Source organism: Dama dama, chromosome 33 (assembly GCF_033118175.1).
Source record: "Dama dama isolate Ldn47 chromosome 33, ASM3311817v1, whole genome shotgun sequence".
In the NCBI taxonomy this organism is placed as follows: domain Eukaryota; kingdom Metazoa; phylum Chordata; class Mammalia; order Artiodactyla; family Cervidae; genus Dama; species Dama dama.
In genome coordinates this window covers 23,487,189-23,508,576 of record NC_083713.1, presented here as the reverse complement: position 1 = coordinate 23,508,576, position 21,388 = coordinate 23,487,189, and positions in this window count along the sequence as shown.

Sequence of the window (21,388 nt, the reverse complement as noted above, 5' to 3'; positions counted from 1 at the left end):
CTCCTAAGCGACTTGCACTTTGGTATTAAAAACATTATTTTATGGGATTGAAAACTGGTCATGGCTCACGTCTGGGGAATACAGTCATTGAGGTCATTTATTTTTCTTAAAAAAAAAAAATATAGCTGAACATATTTCTTGACATACCTTGGTTTCTTGTCCATATGGTATCTTGGGGAACACTGGCTTTGTGGTCATTACAGGTTCTGGGGTGAGGTCTTGCAGTGATTTTCAAGCTGGGGTGAGGGGAGAAGAGGAAGAGTTGGTAAGGAGGCAGCTGGGATATACTTTTCAAAAACACGCAGCACCTTGAAAGTTTGGTTTCCCATCACCATTTATATTCCTGAGGACTAGACACATCTCTCACTCTGCAGCAGTGTTTCGTGACATTTGGATTTACAATGTTCAAGTTGAAGTCTCTAGCCCCTTGCAGTCTGTCAAAAACAGCTTCTTTGTCCATTTATTTTTGTCTTCCACACCCAGTCTGAATATCTTTTGTAAATTTATACTTGACAACCCTCGTATTTCAGTAGCAGGCTTCGGTTTCACAATCTACCTTGCTTGCTCAGTTACATTAGCTGAAACAACAAATTTAATCCATGATGTCAATAGTAAATTATAGCAGAGAAGTAATATATGTCTGACATCATAAAGGTCGAGGCCATAGCAAAAACACTGCAAATTCTGGAGCCATTGTGTTTGAGCAAGCGGTGGGCTCTTACTAAACACTAACATTATGAAAATCAGATTAGCACTAAAAGCTGCATTTGGCTAATCTTATTTGTTTTATATCTTCTTTTCTAAATGGAAAATTTCTCAAAGCAGAGCACTCTTCTACTCTATCCTGTGCCATAGATTTTGCTCCCATGGACATTGGCTGTGTAATTATATTTTATATTTGGTAGTGGATAAATAATTAAAACGAGAATTACTTTCCTGAAAAGATTCATTTAGAGCACACGTTTTCTATTACCATAGCTGTAGGATGGGGGAGGGGACATCGCCTCCTACCTACCTCAACTACCTTGCCATTAAAGTATCTAAATTACCTCCGTGAATTCTGAGCACAGAAGTGGTTGATGAATTGCTTTTGCATAAATGCGCTTTCCCTTTCCTAGAATCTAATTTTATGAAACACACTCGTGTGTGTGCCCATGAACACACACACACACTAACCAAGAGACACACATATACCAAAACAACCACTGAACCCTCTCAAGAAGAAAAATTGAAGGCTGGAATTTTCTCTATATAATGAAGGTTTTTTTTTTTTTATTTAAAAAAAAAAACCACTGCCAGTAATATAAGCATCTCTGAGGAAAGCCCAAATGGTTTCATCTCCTGTAGGGAACCGCAGTTCATGAATCATTGTTCCCATGCAAAAGTGTTTCATTCTTTTAACCGGTGCTATCAATTGTACTGGCTGATTTTTTTTTTTAAGTATCAAAATTTGATTCTAGTTTAAACTCGTTTATTATAAATAGGGAAAAAATATTCTGCAGAGTGAACCAAAAAGCCATTCTGTGGATGAGTCTAAGAATCCCATCCCTTTTGTGGTTCTAATGTTTCTAAATGGTTTGATCTGTAATGGGGAGCCCTAGTGACCAAGGAGGCTTCTTAAGCAGCTGACAGCTCTCACTTGGCTCAGAAGTATTTTCATTTATTAAAAGCATTTATTTTAGTGTCCATGTGTTTTGCTGTGTGTGTTAGAACGCAGTATCTGAGCCCCAAGACTTGGTGTAGTGGAATAATGTGGCATTAGATATATTACCTCCTGGCAGAATCATCTGCTGTTCGTGTCAGTGAGAAGGGGAAAATGTCTTCAGCCCCTGTGGCACTCAGTGATTAGCTAGGCTTTCCTGTGGGTGTTGGAGCAGTGACTCCAAGAATATGCAAAAGACAGACAGGCTGGGCTGAAAGGAAGTGGTCTCCAGTGAGGCCCGTAGACGCCCAATCTCTCCCCTAGTCTGGCCTCTCCGATTTGCCTGCCTCCATGACCTCATGGAGTGATGAGTTTGGCCTTGGAGCAGAGAGGAGAGTGAGTGTGGAGGGAAAGGTGATGGAATCCCACATTTCTCGTCGTTTCTCTGCCTCACTGAATCACTTACCATGAGCAAGCTGAAAAAGTCTATCCCTCAAACTGACCTTGGACTGTTTAAATACCTAACTCAAGTTCACATAGCACTTCAAAGAAAGAAAATGACTCCTGGATACTAAGGCTATTGCAGTGAATAACTATGCATTTTTATTTCCAGGAGTTCTTTAATTTGATCATTGATGCCTATACATACAACCTAGAGAGCCCACATGAGATACAATTCCTTTCTTCTAAAGCCTTAGAATTGAAAATCGTAACAAAATTAGGTTCCCTTCTCAGTAGTCTCTCAGGCTTTCATCTGTCCTGAGGTCACACTGCTCCAGGAAGGATGGGAGCATGGAGAACAGGTAGGCATCCTTCAAGATGGGCCTTAGTACCAGCCTCATGAGGGCCACATCGATATCCTGGCAGCACTATCAGCCTCAACCTACACCAACATATACGTTGATGCAAGACTGCCAGTGCGTGTAATTACCTTGCCTTATATCGACAGCAAGTGATGGTGCTATTTTTTTTTCCTTCATAGTCAAATAGAAAGGCAATTTACTTTCTCCAGTTTTTGTTATAAAATAAAATTGTATCCTACAAACCAGGTTTCGATCATTTCTGATATAATTATTTTGTCTTCTTCTTTAATGCAAGAGTGAATTTTGCCTCTTGAATGGGTAAGTGAATCGTCGCTGGTATGGGGGTCTGCTCACCTGAGATTAAACGGACTTCCTCCTGTTCACTCTGAGGGTGAAGAGAAGCCTGGGAAAACTTGCCCTCCTAGTTTGGCCTTAAAGATATGGAATCTTGGCCTCTGGGCTCTGTGGCCGCTGCTTTGGCTAAAGGTTAACAGTGACTAATGATTGTTGAATGTGTCCCATTTCTGAGGCATATCACTTGCCAGATCTCATGTGGTACTTGCAATAGCTTTTTGAGTTAGGTATTATTTTTTTGTTTTATAAGAGAGAAAACTGAGATTTAGCCAGGCTAGGTAAACTTTCAAGGCTACATATATAATAGGTTGGGTCCTAGCCCATGGACTAATCTCTCCTTTGGGTCAGGTGCCCTCTCCTGCTTCAAAAATCTGTATTCACAGATATAACACTGACCACCTCCAAATGCCATGATCCTAACCAACACCAGATTCTACCGCATCACAGGGTCTTGCTACAAAGTTCCCTCGTGTGGCTGACAATTGCACTTCCCTTAGAATTGAGAAAGAGTGGTTTCCTGGGCTCACCTCATCACCCCAAGCAAGCCTATTAGCTGCTGCCATCGGTAGGGGACCTGGGAACATGATGGATGATGGCCGTCTGTGCCACGAATAAACAAACTCTGCATTGTTCCATTAGCTATTTTCCATTTTCTGCTAAGCCTAACAGTTTATTAGTGCTATTTATGTGTGGCTGTATTACTTTACATATTTACTTTATATTCTTACATGATGGCATATTTAGGTGTTCCAGATCCTCTGTGCAGTTTTTTGCTTTTTTGGGGTAGCATCGTGTGACAGGTAGGATCTTAGTTCCCTGACCAGGAATTGAACCCTCACCTCCTGCACTGGAAGACAAGGAGTCTTGAACACTGGACCATCAGAAGAGTCCCTCTGCCTGGTCTTTTGGAAGATATAATTGGATCAGTTTGAGCGGATAACTCTTCCAGCACTGGCAAGACCGCCATTAATTCCTCTCTATGGAGCCCCTTTCCTCTAAGGGGCAGAATAGAGATCATTGTGTGGCCTCTGTGAATCAAGTAGGTTGAAATGTCACACTGCACTAGGAGGACGCATGTACCCTCGCCTCTTTACCTTATTCAGGAGGTAAAGCCGGCAGGCTTACTGAAAGTAGCACTAGACCCCATGAGCCCAAACCTCCATTCCTCTCCTGTGTAGGGTTTTGTGAAAATCAGAAAAGCCATATGAAGGGTCTCTGTTTGACTGTAGGAAAATTCTCACTCTTTACCAGAAAAGGCATTTATTGTCAGATCCCACAAGGGCTGGAATTGGGGGGGCGGGAAGCAGAGTCCCGGGGTGTGGGGTAGGGTGGGGTGATGGGTGGAGGGCCCTGGAGGGTCTGTTCCAGCCAGTCCTCTCTCACGCTGTCTCTTGCACACAAGTGACATTCATCACTGCACAGCGTCTGTTCTCTGGGGCCTCCCTGCCCTCCTGGCCCCTCACCGCCTCTCCACACTGACAGGCTCTTCCTTCCTCATCCTCCAGGATTTGGAAAATGGTGACTCAGAAAAATGTGTTTTATTTGGCCAGCTCAGTTTTTACAGCAAATTTTGAATATGATTGCAAAAAGCAAAGCATGCATCATTGTCATATATTTGCCAATTTACACATTTACTTTATTCAGATGAAGGCACTGTACTATACAGACTTATGTACATTACATATTTTCTGTACTTCCTTCTCTTTATTCATTTTTTTTTACTATTTGTAACTTTCAACTTGGTCTTCTATGACTCTTCATGCCCTCGACCCCCGTTCAAATAATATGCTCAGCACTTCCTCCCCCAAACTTTTACTGCTAACCCTCATTTGATCTGTTTATTTCCACTTAAATTCTTGAGAAAAAACCTTCATATACCATACCACCTTAATAGGGTTAGGATTAGGGTAAGCCCAGGTTACCTCTACTGACATGTTTATTGTAATTGGGAAAGGGCTTTGAAACGTGCACAATGGTACACAAATGTCAGGTGTCCATTAGTATTATTGTTATTATATAGCGGTGTACATTAGGGTCATATAGATAGATCTAATTATCAAAAAAATTCTGTCCTGGCACATGCGGTGATTTATTACCTTGGAATTTATTGAAAGACTTTTAGCTAAGAAACACAGCAGTTAAACTGTGCACCATTCTTTTTTCTCATCTGAACATACATGTGGGTCTTCTCTAAGCATTTGTGGCAGAATAATTTCAGATTCAGACAAATGGCTCAGATTCTTGGTGAGTGGTGTAGTCTGTAGACATGGTCAAGGTACCCTGGATAGACCTGGGCAGGAACAGGTCATTCAAGGGTACCTTGAAAACAGTTTTTCATTTTTTGGACACCACAAAGCCATCAATGTGGAAAAACGTGTGGTCGTTATTTAAGCTTATATATTTGGCTCTCCTCATCTTTGATACAGCAACCCTCTTTAATACCATGGTAATTTACATGTTTCACCACTCCAACCTGTCCTGCTCACACAGTCTCTAATTAAAGCTAAAGCACAGAAGACAAAATCAGGGGAGGTAAAAGCTCTTCCATTTTCTGCAAGCTTTGGGCACTAAGGCTGGATATCTCTATGTCTCCTTTTTTAAAGAGATACAGACAACCATCATCAGAGAAGCTAAACTACTAGATTGGAAGATTTGTAAATATTTAGACTTAACTAATAAAGTAGCATATGTTTATAAAGAACATAGTCTTGGAGATCTCATAGATAGAATGTAGGCTGGTAATTAACTTTGGAAAGAACCCAAAAGGGAGAAATGAAAGTGAAGTTGCTCGGTCGTGTCCAACTCTTTGGGACCCCATGGATTGTATGTAGCCTACCTGGCTTCTCCATCCATGGGATTTTCCAGGCAAGAGTACTGGAGTGGGTTGCCATTTCCTTCTCCAGGGGATCTTCCCGACCCCGGGATGGAACCTGCGTCTCCTTCTTTGCAGGCAGAGGCTTTACCCTCTGAGCCACCAGGGAAGAAAACAATTAGCTAAATGATCTCTTAATTTAGAGGCTGCAAGATTTTGGAAATGCCCATGACTCAGCCAGCGCTTCCCAGGTGGTGCTAGTGGTAAAGAAAAATGAAAATGAAAGTCCCTCAGTCCTGTTCAACTCTTGGCGACACCATGGACTATACAGTCCATGGAATTCTCCAGGAGAAAATACTGAGCCTTTCCATTCTCCAGGGGATCCCAACCCAGGGATTGAACCCAGGTCTCTTGCATTGCAGGCAGATTCTTTACCACTTGAGCCACAAGAGAAGCCCAGTGGTATAGAACCTGCCTCCCAATGCAAGAGACATTAGAATTGTGGGTTCGATCCCTGGGTTGGGAAGGTCCCCTGGAGGAGGGCATGACAACCCACTCCAGTATTCTTGCTTGGAGAATTCCACGGACAGAGGAGCCTGGCGGACTATGGTCCAAAGTGTTGCAAAGGGTCAGACACAACTGAAGCAATCTAACATGCATGCACTCAGGACTCGGTCAAGTATCTCTTAAGCTTTCTATTAGGAACACTGGAAACCTGACATACTAAATCCTAACCCATGTGCTGTCTGCTTTGGCCCACTTAGGGATATCAGGAAGATATTATAGATGTGAAGACAACTTAAGCATTTAAGAAAAGAGGTGCTATATAAAACCCAAGGTTTTATTGTTATTCCCATTGCCTTTTGTGGCAGGCCTTTTTTTTTCAAGGATGCTGCAGCATAGGAGGCATTCTTAAAAAGCCCAACAAGTAAAAGCAACAAAACAAGACAAACAAAGGAAAGAGCACCCTGTGTGACAATCTGGGGGTGCCAGCTGAGCATCATTTGACGGGTGTGGGCACTCTGCCCTCGGGAAGGCTGCAGAGGGCTGAGCACAGAACTGGGGAGCAGTATAGCGAGGGGACCTAATTGTAGCTCATGACGGTGTATGTGTGCTGGGGGCTGTGTGTCTATCAGACCCTGCTGGTACCCACAGAAATGACTCAAAAGGCCCTAACATGAGACGTACTGATTCTCCATGAATGCTGAGAATTGTAAGGTGATGTTGCCAACTGAAATGTTGCAGGTCTTTAGTTGGTAATGCCTTTATGCCAGTTTCTCCCTCTCTCTGTCTGTTTCTCTATCTCTTTTCCCCAATTTTCTTCTTTTCTCTCTCTCTCCTCCCTTCTCCTTTCCTCTCTCCTTTCTTTCTGTCATATTACATTCCTATCTTCAGTCAAAACACAATTCACTGCCAGGCTAATGTGTTCACCTGGTACAATATACTCTGTTTCTCCTCAAACTTCTCAATTAAACCTAATCCCCAATGCAGTGGCATTAGGAGGGTGGGCCTTTGGGGTGATTAGATCATGAGGGTGGTGCCCTCATGAATGGATTGTGCCCTTATGCAAAAGGCTCCAGAGAGAGCTCTCCTCCCTTCCACCCTATGAGGATACTATGAGAAATCAGTCCTCTGCGAACTAGGAAGTGGGCTCCTACCAGACACCAAATCTGCCAGTCCTTGATTTTGGACTTCCTGGCCTCTGGGACTATGACAAATAGATGGTTGTTGTTTAATCTACCCAGTCTATGGTATTTTTAAAATAGCTGCCCAAACTAAGACAGCATCCCAATGCAGAGTCTGAGACAAGAACATGCCTACAGGTGGTGTCTTTGGAGGTGACGTTGGGGATCAGGGGTGGACCAGGGAGTGTGAAATGAAGAGGGAGAAAAAACTAATCAAAGGGGCCTTGTGAAGCTGGTTCCTGCAGCAGGCAACTGGGACTGGATTTTACCAGGACCATCTGAGGCTGTAGAATGCCTGTCAGAGTTGCTTTCAGTAAAAAGCATTGACAGCAAAACATTTATCCATCAGCTCTCATCTCTGATTGGTTTGATTGGTTAGGGATTACTCCAGCTGCTATAGCCTGTATCCTGAGCAGTCTTCTCCAGGCATGGTACCTAAGAATGTCAGGGCAGAGAGGTAGGCTCTTTAAATGAGGTGCTGTTAGCAGAAGTGGCATGCAGACACATGCTGCTGTGATGGTTGGTAACCGAGGTGAAGCTGGCAGGATATTAGATAATCTGAAGGGACTCTGACATGCCAGGCTTTCCTATGCCAGCTTTTGTGTAATTGACTTGTATTGACTGATTCCTCTTAAGTTTCACAGTATTGATTTTTGCCCAGCAATTTTGCCTAGAGAATATTTTTAAGTCTCCTGCTTCCATCACATGTAATTGTGCCAATCCTGGCCAGGTTTGGTGGTCAGTTAGGTGGTTCAGAGATTTGGATGTCAAGTCAGGTGGCCTGACCTCAAATCCTAGCTCCACCATGAAGGAGCTGTGTGAACTTGGGGAAGTTACTTAACTTTTCCCATTTCTAAATCAGGGATAATTACAGTACCTATATCACAGAATTATCACTCTAAAGATTAAGTGAAACAATCAATGTAAAATAATTAATTAGTCCAGTGTGAGGGTCATACAAAGTATTTCATAAATATAAACTATTTTTTGAATCTGATGAGTACACTTTCACACCTTCATCTAAGTCATTGGTAAAATTACTGAAGAGAAAAGATGCAAATGAAGAACTCATTAGCAGTTTTTCTGAATCTTCCATTTAGGTTAACATTAATTCATGGGATCATAAAATCTCAGCTTTTGGAATACAAGCATCCATCTTATGCTTGAGTTCATCATGAGAGATGACTTCAGTTGCTTTGATGAAGCAAAGGAATGCTCTATCTTCATGGCGGTGCCACTCAAGGTGTGCTCCAGGGGCCCAGTGCTGGTCTATCAACTATTACTAGTCCACAATGAGATATGTACAGAAATTGAGAGTAAGTGGATGCAAATTATTTTTTAGCAACTTGACATTACCTTGACTTCCAAATGCATGGTCAATGAATTCATTTCACCGAATAGCATACCGATCAGATCAAGGAATATTGAACTTGTGAGATAAGTCTATAAAATGAGCAGTAGGACCATGTGAAGCACGTCATATTTTAAGGTTAATTAGTCGATTGTAACCCAAAAGTTGTAAAGACAGAAACCTTGTCTTTCATAAAAAATTAATTTAAATTTAACTATAACTTTACAGAATAAGTAGTTGGAACTGGTTACTGATACTGAGAATTGAGAAATTTTGCAAATAGAGTATCACTTGCTTCATTTTGGAAAAAATTAAAAACCAATATCCTGTTTTGTCTTTGTTACTATGGATACATCTCTACAAGACAGGTTTCTCTCTTTTAAGTATTACTGAAACATAGAAAGAGTTTTGATACACATTTTTCCTTATGAGTATTATTGTCATCAATCTATCCTAGATTAGGTAAGTTACACAGCAAGAAGCAAACTCATCCATCACATTGAAATTAAATATTGATATACAAATTGTTCATTAAAAGCATGAATATAGGTATTTAGCATGGGAATTTATTCTACTTATTATTTCATGTTACAATAGGAGAATTATAAAAATTCTGAGTGTAACAGCAGTTTTCTCTATTATTCACCTAGATAGATATTTTCAGTGAACAATGTATAATATTTAGTTTTAAAAAATTCAAATTTTTTTCTATGCCATGTTTGTTTTGATACTATTTATTGAAATGCAGCTTAATGTCTATTAAATAATTTAATATTCAAAATGGAAGGCAAGGGACGGGGCCTTGAGGGTGGTTGGAAATCTGGTGCTTAGAGGTGTTTTTCTGAATGGGAGTGACCTGGTAGGAGTTGCAGGTGGGGGATCAGGCGGGCAGGGAGTGTCTGAGAGGACTAGTGAGGGGGTGGTGGGAGGAGCCACTGGAGTTTGCAAGCAGATAGAGAAGGCAGGCTTCCCTGGTGTCTCAGATGGTAAAGAATCTGCCTGTGATGCAGGAGACACAGGTTCAATCACTGGGTTGGGAAAATCCCTGGGAGAAAGGAATGGCAACCCACTCCAGTATTCTTGCCTGGAGAATTCCATGGACAGACAAGTCTGGAGGGCTTGGGGTCGCAAGTCCATGGGGTCACAAAGAGTCAGACATGACTGAGAGACTAACAGTTTCACTTCACAGAAGGGAGAGTAGGGAGAGGTGTAATTTGACAATTAAAACCCCCCAAGTGAAATAAACAAAAAGGGGGCTTGTATTTTGGAGTCTAAGCTGGTAATTTATTTTTATTGATTTTTACAAAAATTACTAATCTCTTGGAGACTTTATAAAATTTTATCTTTTACAATAGTTTGGGAAGCACTGCCCTATGCTATTCACTTGATTTACCAAAAGAAAAAAAAAAAAAAGAAAAGAAATGTATATCTCCTATGAAACTGACTAATATAACCCCTATAAGATTTTATCATCTATAAAACAACTGCAATTATATATGCCACACAAGACATTGTAAGGCTGAATTATTGCATATGAACTGGCTTTGAAGATAGGTTTAAAAAAAATAACCACCAATTCTTACATTTACAACTGTTTCTGCCAGTCTCATCCACATCATAGACTATTAGAAGTAGAAGGTATCATCCAAAGCGTCATCTTTAAAATGATGATGCCTGAAACCACAATAAGCATCCACCCTCAGAGAATGATGGGAAGCCAGAAGGTGTGGGGAGAGGGGGCAGGAGCACAGGAAGAGCAGCACTTTGGACGAATTTTAATTTTTGGCATAATTTTTCTCACCGACCCCATAACATGGACAATGTGGCCTGGAAGCTCTAAAACTGGATCATTCATTAATCAACATTTAGCAATCTTGGAGTGTATGCTAGGACTACTGAGACTTGAAGAAGTTAAAAGCATAGGAGGAAGTCAACGACAATAACAAAACCCAGTGTATGATGTTTTTAGAAAAATAGAGGGATAAATACATTCAGTTTTAAGAACCATTTTTATTGAGATATAATTCACATATAAAATTTACCCATTTAAAATGTACAATTTAACTGTTTTTGGTGTATTCATAGAGTTGTACAACCGCCTTACAATCTAAGTTTAGAATGTTTTACATTCACTTTTATGTAAACACCAATCATGAATGTACGACCCCATGGACTGTAGCCCACCAGGCTCCTCTGTTCCCGGAATTCTCCAGGCAAGAATACTGGAGTGGGTTGCCATTCCCATTTCCAGGGTATCTTCCTGACGCAGAGATCAAACCCAGGTCACCTGCATTACAGGCAGATTCTTTATCATCTGAGCCACCAGGGAAGCCCATATATATACACATATGCATATATATACATATACCCATAACTATATAGTCATATATATATGTGTGTGTGTGTATACATATGTGTACATGTATATGCGTGAGTATGTTTATACATATACTCTAGGTTATTAGTGAATTGAAAAATAAATCTCCAGTCACCTTAGAGGATTAAGAGCACCTAACTTAAGGGAGCTTAGCCTCCTGCCACTTTTCTGTTTATCGCTCCAGAGAGGAGTTGAATGAGTAGCCCAGGGTTGGACACCACCAGCCTCCCCTTGAGGCCAGCTTGAGTGAGCAGGCTGCTCTGCCCTTGCCCTGACCCTCATCCTGACTAAGTGGCACTGGGCCCTTCCAGGTAGATATGAGCCCAGAGCTGGGCCTTGCAGCCCAAGTCAGCGGTGCTGGTGGTTTTTCAATGTTGAGTTTAGCCTGGTTGAAAGTACCAATGAATTTTTGAAGTGGCCTCAGAACAGCAGATAATGATTTCACTCCCCCTAACCTGGATGGCATCACCAACTTGATGAACTTGAGTTTGAATAAACTCCGGGAGTTGGTGATGGACAGGGAGGCCTGGCGTGCTGCGATTCATGGGGTCGCAAAGAGTCAGACATGACTGAGAGACTGAACTGAACTGAACCTGGGTTAGGTTCAAATTGGATGACTTCAGAGGAGAAGATTCATGTGTTCCCCCTTTGTTTTATTTCAAATCCTTGGTTTCTTGACTTGACTTACTTCCTGCTTCCAAACACGGTTTGTCCCTCTGGTCTCCCCCTCCTCACAATTCTCACCCTTTTCTTGGAGTCTTTAGGACATCTGATTGCCGCTCTTGAAAGGATATCTGGGATAACTGTGTTTTGATGAACTGTTATTATTTTAGTCACTAGATATTCAGCCAACTAAGTAATTTGTTAAATGCAAACAACACATCCTTTCCAAGTATACCACTTCAGGGCATCCCAACCACCAACCACAGCCCCATGTTCTTGGATAAAAGTAATAAATGTGTTCATCTGGGAAGAGGGAGAAAAAAATGAAAATGTTATTTTATTGGAAAACCCAAATAATTTTAAAATAAATACAAGGAAAATATAGCTCCCTAATGTAAACTTGACCATGAGAGGCAAACATCATAAAAATGTGGTCTCTGTTTCAGGTGTTCTGGAAACAAACTTGCCTTTAGGGTTTCGGGTGCCACACCAAACATCAACAGAATGCAGGGACATATTCTGCACTTGAAGGATTATGTAACACTTTCCATTTTTTCTCAATCTTCTCCATCTTTCAGAAATTTAGAGGCTATAATTTTGGCTCCCATAAACACTGGTTTCACCACCATGTACTTCAATGATGCAAATTTTAAAACATTAGACAAAACCACCTGGTTTACCTTTTTGTTGTCTATGAGTGACTCATTAGAAAAGACCCTGATGCTGGGAAAGATTGAAGGCAGGAGGAGAAGGGGACAACAGAGGATGAGATGGTTGGATGGCATCACCGACTCAATGGACATGAGTTTGAGCAAGTTCCAGGAGATGGTGAAGGACAGGAAAGCCTGGCGTGCTGCAGTCCATGGGGTCGCAAAGAGTTGGACACAACTGAGTGACTGAACGACAACAAAAAACAACATGAGCGAACTGATGGTGAAAACAAATGGTCTGTGTAAAGAAGACCATTTAATTATGTAAAGTCACAACCTAATCAGAACTCTTCAATATTTTCTCAGCTTTCACCACGCACCAACACTGGGCCAGGAACACTGCAGGCCCTGTGCTCACAGGGTGGGCATCCCAGAGTGGAGACAACTAATGAGCAACTAATGAGCATAAAGCCTAGGAATGATCTGCTGCAGGAAGAGCCTGGCTCTAGGGGAGTTGATGGCAGGGGGACCTGCCACAGGAAGTAACGCCCTCTCAGCAAATAGAAATCACAAGCTTCTTACAAGTAGAGTGATTTTAGCTTCACTACTTAATACTTGGCTTTCCAGGTGGCACAATGGTAAAGAATCCGCCTGCCAATGCAGGAGATGCAAGAAATGAAGATCCCCTGAAGTAAGAAATGGCAACTCACTCCAGTATTCTTGCCTGGAAAATCCCATGGACAGAGAAGCCTGGTGGGCTACAGTCCATGGGGTCAAAAAGAGTCAGACACGACTGAGCATGCACAAACACACAATTCTTGGATCAGCAGACACCAAAAGGGTATACAAACCTGCTCCCTGTTCAACTCAAGTTAAAAGCTGTTTCCCAAACCCGGGAAACCACCAAAATAGCATTGCTTACCTCAATGCATTTGGAAGTTTTTCAATAATAAAGGCTATCAACTGCATATTTTCTGACCAGGAGCAAAGTTGCCATCTTTTTCAGTTTTCTTTTTCTTTCCAAGATGCCAGCATCTGTTTCTGTTCTGTTTGTGAGGGTTTTAATTAGAAAAAGCACCATTTATACAAATTCTCTCTGATTAAAATGTATTGCCTTTTGTGAGTGATGAATTCAGACAAGTAAAATATCTCTGTCTTTATTTTCCATCATAGTTGGTCATAAATCCTGCAAGCTCAAAGTGATAATGTGCTCTGGCTTCACGTAATTGTGCTGGCTAGAGCTCTATGTGCTCATGTCTCCAGTTTTATTGTGTCGGGAAGACAGACAACTCTTCCAAGTTGCTGATGGAGATGCTGGCGGTGGCCCAGCTCTCGAGGAGACGATATTTGGATTGCTTTCTCTAAGGGATTGCTTTTCTCTGGTCAGTGATTTCTCTCGTGGCTCTGTGTCCATCCTTTAGAAGACCATACAGAAAGGAGAAATATTTCCCACCTTTACCACTTAATGGGGTGGTGGCCACACTGAGCTTGAAAGCTTCAAAGAAAATAACCGAGTCACTGAAATGCATTCACATTAATTCAATTGCTCCTCCCTCCCTCCCTTCCTTCTTTTCTTCCTTCTTCCTTCCCTCCCTCTATTCCACATACATTTATTAAATATCTTACATCATACTATCCTGAATGTCATGAAAGTCCTGCAGGAGTTTCGTGGTCTAGCATGGAAAAGACAACAATAATGGGAAATTTGGGGAAGTGTGTCAGCTTTGGCAAATGTATGTGTTAGGGTACTATTAGCTGCTATAACAATAAACTTCAAAAACACTGACTTAACACACTAGAAGTTTATTTCTCACTCAGAGAACAATCCAAAGCAGATGTCCCTTAGCTGCAGGATACAGGATTCAGGTTTATGTCTTGAAGTTCAGACTTGCCCAAGGTCTTCAGAATCTCATCCAGCCCTCAGAGAGAGTAAAGATGCACACTCACATCTTAGAAATCCCATTTTTCTCACCTTCCATTGGTGAGAACTTATCACGCAACCCCAGCTAGATGCAAAGTACACCGGAAAGACCAATTTCAGTCAGGCAACTACATTTTTATAGTATAGAAGGAGATGAAAAAATGAGTGGACAATTAGCTGCAAGAAGAACAAGGAATGAATTATTATTATTTTTTTTAATCAACTGATATTCTGGTGATAATGGAACACTTAGGGAAATTCTGGTGGGCCTGCTTTCTATTGTAAGCTAGGAAAAGGACAAGGAGGTCTGAGGATCTAATGGTGGAGATACAAGCAGGTCTAGGTTGTATTTCTAAGGAAAGAAAATATGATAAAGTCTATGTCAGTTCCTAGGAAGAAGGGGAAGCTTTGCTTTTTGAATACCCATCACTGTGTGATTTGGCTCATTTTCTTTTTCTTTTTTTTTCCTGGAAGGGATCATAAAAATTAAGTCTAAATGAAAAGCAGTTCTTCAGGTAGCAGGTTTGGCTGCCCTTTGAGATACCTAATTTACCAAAGTTGCCTTTAATGGGTGTCATCTCACAGTCAGGGAAATGAGCCACTACCTTTGGAAGTCAGGTTTGTTAGCTTTTTTGCCTGAATCCCCTCCGTTTTTCTCACAGCCTCAGTGAGCACAGTTTCTTTTCATCCTAATGTGATGGGGGATAAAATGAAAGGGAATCTTCCTTTATTCAATAGTGAAACTTTCCAGTTGTGAAGCACTTTGAAATACAGACTAATTAATAAACACAACTCCCTTCTAAAGCCGTGAGGATCGCTGTTCTCATTTCTCACAGCTGAGAAGGCTGCAGTTAAAATAGCTGGCCCCAGGCAGTGCACCTTGTCGGTGGAAGAACTTCAAGGCGTCCGCCTGCATTCTCGCAGGACGGCACGCGGCCTCTCTGGAGAACAATCTGTTTTTATATGGGTTGTAGCTAACAGCGATGTCCTCAGCGACTCCACAGTGCCCCTGGCACCGGCTATGCAATTACTAGTGTTCTTGTCACAAACTGTGAGTGACCCACTAAAGAGAAAAGAGAAAGAGTGACTCACCGGATGGCCTTATAGCTACACGAACACTTTCAGAGATTGAAGAAATCTTCTGTAATTATCAGCTCTATGTTAAACCAAGAGTCAGAAAGATGAGAGGTGTTTGTTCATGTCTTCAAGGTACTAAGGCCTCGAGGCCCAAGTTGTTATCACCACCGCAGAGACAGAGGAATTCAGAGCCTGAGACAGCTCACGTGCCCAGCAGTGAATTGTTAACAGGATTTTCTTCCTAATATCATTCTTCTGTTTTGATTCACAAAATGATAGCATGCTGTATACAAATAGACTATTTCAACAAGAAAGAAATTAGCATGAGTGACAGCAAGTGTGAAGGTTTGCCTTGATGACATCTTTTGTGATGGAATAATTGGTTCTGAATTATCTCACAGATACATACCAGCCCTCGTGGTAGTGTATAACCAGAGTTTTGGAATGTATAACCAGAGTTTTGGCTCTCCCCACAATTAAAACACTTATATTTCAAAGACTGTATGGATAGTTTGCTTATGAGGTATAGAGGCCTGTCATAAACTGTAGACTGTCAAGTATAAGAGAAATTCCTAGAACAGAATATGGATCTCTGTAGAAACTTTGTTTCTCCCTTCTTCAAGAAGTGTGTGTTATTTATGTAGGTGAGGGAATAAACAGTCAAGAATAAACCCAGCCAGGACACTCTGGTTTCATTTTCAGTTGTGACCACAGGGAGATTAGATATCGTAAAACTGCACTGTTCAGGATGGGAGCCCCCAGTCACTTGTGCCTACTATGAACTGAAATGTTCTCTGAGAGTAAAATACAGATTGGAATTAAAAAAAATTTTTATTTTATTTTTGGCTACACTGGGTCTTTGTTGCTGCATGCTGGCTTTCTCCAGTTGAGGTGAGCAGGGACTACTCTTTGCTGTCGTGTGCAGGCTTCCCATTGCGGTGGCGTCTCTCGTCATGGAGCAGGGCCTCTAGATGTGCAGGCTTCAGTAGCTGTGGCTCAAGGGCTTAGCTGCCCCATGGCAGCGATGCCCCAGAACAGTGGTCGAAGCTGCGTCTCCTGCTTTGACAGGCAGATTCTTAACCACTGGATCACCAGGGAAGTCCCAGGCTGAATGTTAACATCTTTTTTTGGTTTGTTTTCAATCAACTTTATTGAGATACAGCATATGCCCAATAAAATGCATTAACTGAACTAGCAGTTCAATGAATTTATAAATAAATAAATAAAAACCAAGATATAGAACATGTTCACCACTCCCAAAGCATACCCCATTCCATTCCCTCCTCACCCTCCCAACTCAGACAACGTCTGCCTCAGACAATTTCTGAGGCAATCACTTACTTTAAAAACTAAGATTTAAAAAAAAAAAAAAAAAACTAAGATTTTTAAAATCTTGATGTGAAAACAAGATAGCAAAACATCTCATTTTTTATACTGACTCCCTGTGGAAATGATACTATTTTGGGTATACTGGGTTAAAAACAACTTATTATTAAAGTTAATTTCACCTGTTTCTTTTTATGTTTATAGTATGGTTACTAGAAAATTTACAATTGCACATTTGGGTGACAACTCTACTGGAAAGTGCTTCAATAAGATTCTATCTTTTTAAGTCTCCTAGTTAGGAAAGTTTATTCACAGAGTTCCCCAGAAGCCTCCTCTAATAGAAACAGCTTCCTTTAAAATCAACAGGGACACATCAGAATATTTCCTGACTTCTGAATTTGTCCTTCTTCTTCTCTTTTCTTTTCTTTTTTTTTTAGCATTGTCTCATGGTTTTCAGGAGCTTAGTTCCCCAACCAGGAACTGAACCCAGGGTTCCAGCAGTGAGAGAACAGAATTCTAACCACTGGACTGGCCAGGGAATTCTCTGTTTTTCTTATTTTCTAATATTAGAAAAGATCTGAAAGAGAATGCTTTTCACATCTTCCTCCCTTGGCTAACTCCTATGCATCCTTTAAGATCTATTCCAGGGTCTTCCCTGGTGATCCAGTGGTTAAGACTTCACCTTCCAATGCTGGGGATGTGGGTTTGATACCCAGTTGGGGAGCTAAACTCCCACATACCTCTTGGCTAAAAAACCAACCAACCAACCAAGCAAAAAAATAAAACCATAAGACAGAAACAATATTGTGACAAATTCAATAAAGACTTTAAAAATGGTCCACATTTTAAAAAATCTTAAAAAAAAGAAAAAGATCCACTCTGCATCCATCCTCACCACCTCCTCCCCCTTCCCTTCCAGCCTAGCGGCCTGGCACTGCATTAAGGGCTCCTGTTCCACGCTACCATGAGCAGACTGTCATCACTGCCTTGCCTCTTTACCTTGTTTTCTATGAATTCCTTGAGCTCAAAGAGATTGTCTTTCATTTTCATATTTTCAGTATCAAGCATAGTTCCTGGAAACATTATACAAATGTTTAATGTTTGAATAATTGCTTAGTTGAAGAATGGGTGAATAAAACAATTCTTTAGTTGTCATTATTTCAGAATTATTAATAATAGTAGCTTCCATTTGATTGGCACTTTATAAAAAATTATGTTAGTTGATCCCCACTAATCCTTCCTCATTAGAATTATAACATTTTATAAAGTACAATTCTTTGTAATGAGTCTCCCCTCATGTCAGGAGTGCCCTGAAAATGATATTGATGAATATACATTTCTGTGTGAAAATTATAAAGCAAAACTTTATCTTTATTTGTATAGCATAAACAACTAAGCTGAGGCCAGAGGGAATATTGGCAATAGACATGAGGTATTTGTTGAGGGTGGAGAAGGTGCCAACAGAAAAATGAATCTGTTGTATTTGGGGTGTCATATAATTTATTGTCCAAACTCAGAACACTTTAAGAGTTGGTGGGAGAGCTATTATATGTATTCTGTCACAAAAAGCACAAAGTGGGCTGTTAAGGACAAATCAGGATATATGTCCACCCTAGTTATGTTACATAAGAACCATTTTTCAAGGCAAGTGGCCTCTGTTACAGAGAGGATGAAGAGGCTGTCCCTCATGATGGGGAGGAAAGACCCTCATTCTGAATGGAAGACCTGAGCGTTGAGAGCAGCAGTCTATGATTCTCTCTCTCTCCGTGGCCTGGCTGTACCATCTGCATGTAGATGGCACACACATACACATATGAGGGGATGAGACGTTTCTGTGGTCCACTCCAGATAAAGCAACTTCATGGGCTCTGTGAGCAGAAGTCCTATCACCGGCTGGTCAGCTCACAAACCCACAGCACTGCTCAGAAGGATTGTCCTGTGAGTCGTGGGAAGAGAGTTTCCTTAACCAGGGCTTACAGAGCCAACCTGTCCTCTCACTTTCCTGCTCTTCATGGAAGGGGTTGGAAGGAGTGTGGGGCTATCATGCTGCCACTTAGTAATGCCACACGCCTCCGTCATTGTGTTCAACTTGTTCCCACTAGCCCTGGAGAAAAACTAAAAGCTAAGTTCTCTTGACAAGGGCTTCCCATTCAAACAACCACATATTATTATTATTATCTTTGCTGGAAAGATGAAGACATGGAGGCCCAGTGATATTACAAGATCTGCCCGTAGGGAGAGTCATGGAGATTTCTGAGTCCCAGTCTTGGGCACTTCTCAACACATCACACTGCTTCATGGAAACACCCCAGGAAGATGGCACTGCCTTCATTTAATTTGCAGATATGCCTAAAATGTTCAAATGCAAAAAGTATGCCGTTTCCTCTTTGTTTCCCACAGGCGTGGTCTCTTTGAGCCATTTCTGAGGCTGGTTCTCTTTGCACAGATGTGACTCTGTACCTCCTAACCACAGCAAGTCTAGCAGAAGCCTTGCTGTGAGCTCTGTGGATGCCAACTGGCATTATTTAAGTTTTCATTCAAAGCCTCCTTTAGGGTAACTTCTGGACATCTGAAGTGCCCGTTCAAGAAGATCAACAAATGGCTGAAGACAGATTTTTCAGCCAGAGGAAAGAATTATTACCTTACCATCAGTCTAATGAAAACAGAGGTGAAATACCAGCCTGCACTAGATAAACAGCACAACAAGCCATCCATCACACTCAGCCACGCTGAGCAGAACACCCTAACCCATGTCACCTGACTTCCCGCTTCACTCGCATCTGAGAACTGGGACCTTTTCTCACAAGTTTCTGTCTGAATAAAGACCTGGACAGGAATCCTTTAGGCTATCCCATCTCCCAAACTATTTTCCTTTCTCTCTAGTCACAGGCAGCAACAGCTTTTCAGGGGCCCACTTCCCACTTGCATGCTCTAGGCTGGTGTCCCCTCCAGGGCCCAGTTGATACAAGGGGTCTCTGGGCACCTCCAATGGCAACTTTCTTTCTTGGACCCAGTTGATTCATAATCAGTGTATCCAGTAATCTGATACAACTGCCAGCCCATTATGCAGCAGGCACCATGAGTAGAAAGATAAAAGGCCCCCTTATCTAGGAGCTCACAGTCTAGGGGAGAAGACAGAAATCTTGCATGCTTAGACTTTCTTTTGCTTTTTACATATATCATTACTCATCCTGCCCCAACCATCTCATATGAGGGAACTGTTGTTCAATCACTCAGTAGTATTCGACTCTTTGTGACCATGAATCACAGCACGCCAGGCTTCCCTGTCCTTCACTATCTCCCAGAGTTTGCTCAAACTCATGTCCATTGAGTTGGTGATGCCATCTAACCATTTCATCCTCTGTCTCCCTCTTATCATCCTGTCCCCAATCTTTCCCAGCATCTGGAGCAGGTTCTATTAAACCTACCTGCAAGAAGAGGAAGCTCTGACTCAGATACGTGGTATCGCCCAGTCATAGACAGAAGAAAACTAAAACTAAGTAACTTCTGAATGTGTCATCAGACTTCAGCCAACCAACCCCAGCTGGTGATCTCCCCCCACCAGGTGAGACTGCTTTGGTTTTGTTTTCAGATTTCTCCTTTTCTCCCAGAAATCTGCAAATCAAATCTTTTGTGGCATCTACCAAGTCAGCCCTGATGGAAGAACCTCTACCCAACTGTTCCTTGTCTATTATTTTTTCCCAGACGTTGATGCTTTGCTAGTTGTAAGGAAGCTTGATAACTCCTAAAATACGTCCTTAAATTTGGTAGCAGCTTCTAAGTGTGACCATTCCTAAACACAAGTCTGTGGCAGGTACACAGAATATGGCTCCTGTTTCAAGACACAAACATGTTTTGTTCAGAATTCTCATTCCACGGGGTCCTGAGCCTTCCATGTGCCCAAGGATCTGGTTCTTCCAGCAGTGGTGGACCTGGCAGGACAAGCATCACTACTGCCGGAAACTGTGATAAGTAGATGGAACCAGGTGGTGGTGAATCCTTTAAGTCAACCAAACAGAAAGACCCGCTGAGAGCAGTTATTAGTGTTGTAGCCGAGTCACTTCCTAACCATGGGTAGGAACCCACAGAGCTCATGGGTAGCTTGGGAGCATGAACGCCACGCCTAATGTGTGCTCCCTGGTTTCTTCTATTGCACATGACTGGCACCAGAAAATGCATTTTACTAGCATCGTCATGTTTGTGTGCCCAGGGTCACCAAGTCAAATGTTGCTTTTTTACCTTTTGAGCCTGTTTATTGGAAAGCATGATGTCTATTTATACAGAAATAAACCGAACAGAGTTCTAAATATATAAAAATAAATTTAAAAGTGTTTACTTGTTCAAACCCAACTGGATGTATTTGGCCAGGAGGGCCAAGGTCAGAGAGCTGATTTCTTATGTTCCCAACTCAACATCACTCGCAAATATTTGGTCTTCTAAAAGAAAAGATGTGACTCCTAAGTAACCGTATCCTTACCTGTGTTCTTATCTTTCAGGAAAAAAATCCACTGTGTCCTTCATTGCCAGTGTAATAATGTTGATATCACAGATACTACCAGGGAGTAAAAATTCTTAAAGCAGAGACTGTAATCATGTCCTCTTTGGGTTTTGCAAGATGAGTGACACTTGCAAGTGACTGCTGTGAAAGCTTCATGGCATCATGTTATGTGGTGAGTAAAAGAAAGTGACATAGTTTCATTAACAACAGCCTTTTGAGGAGCATGTTA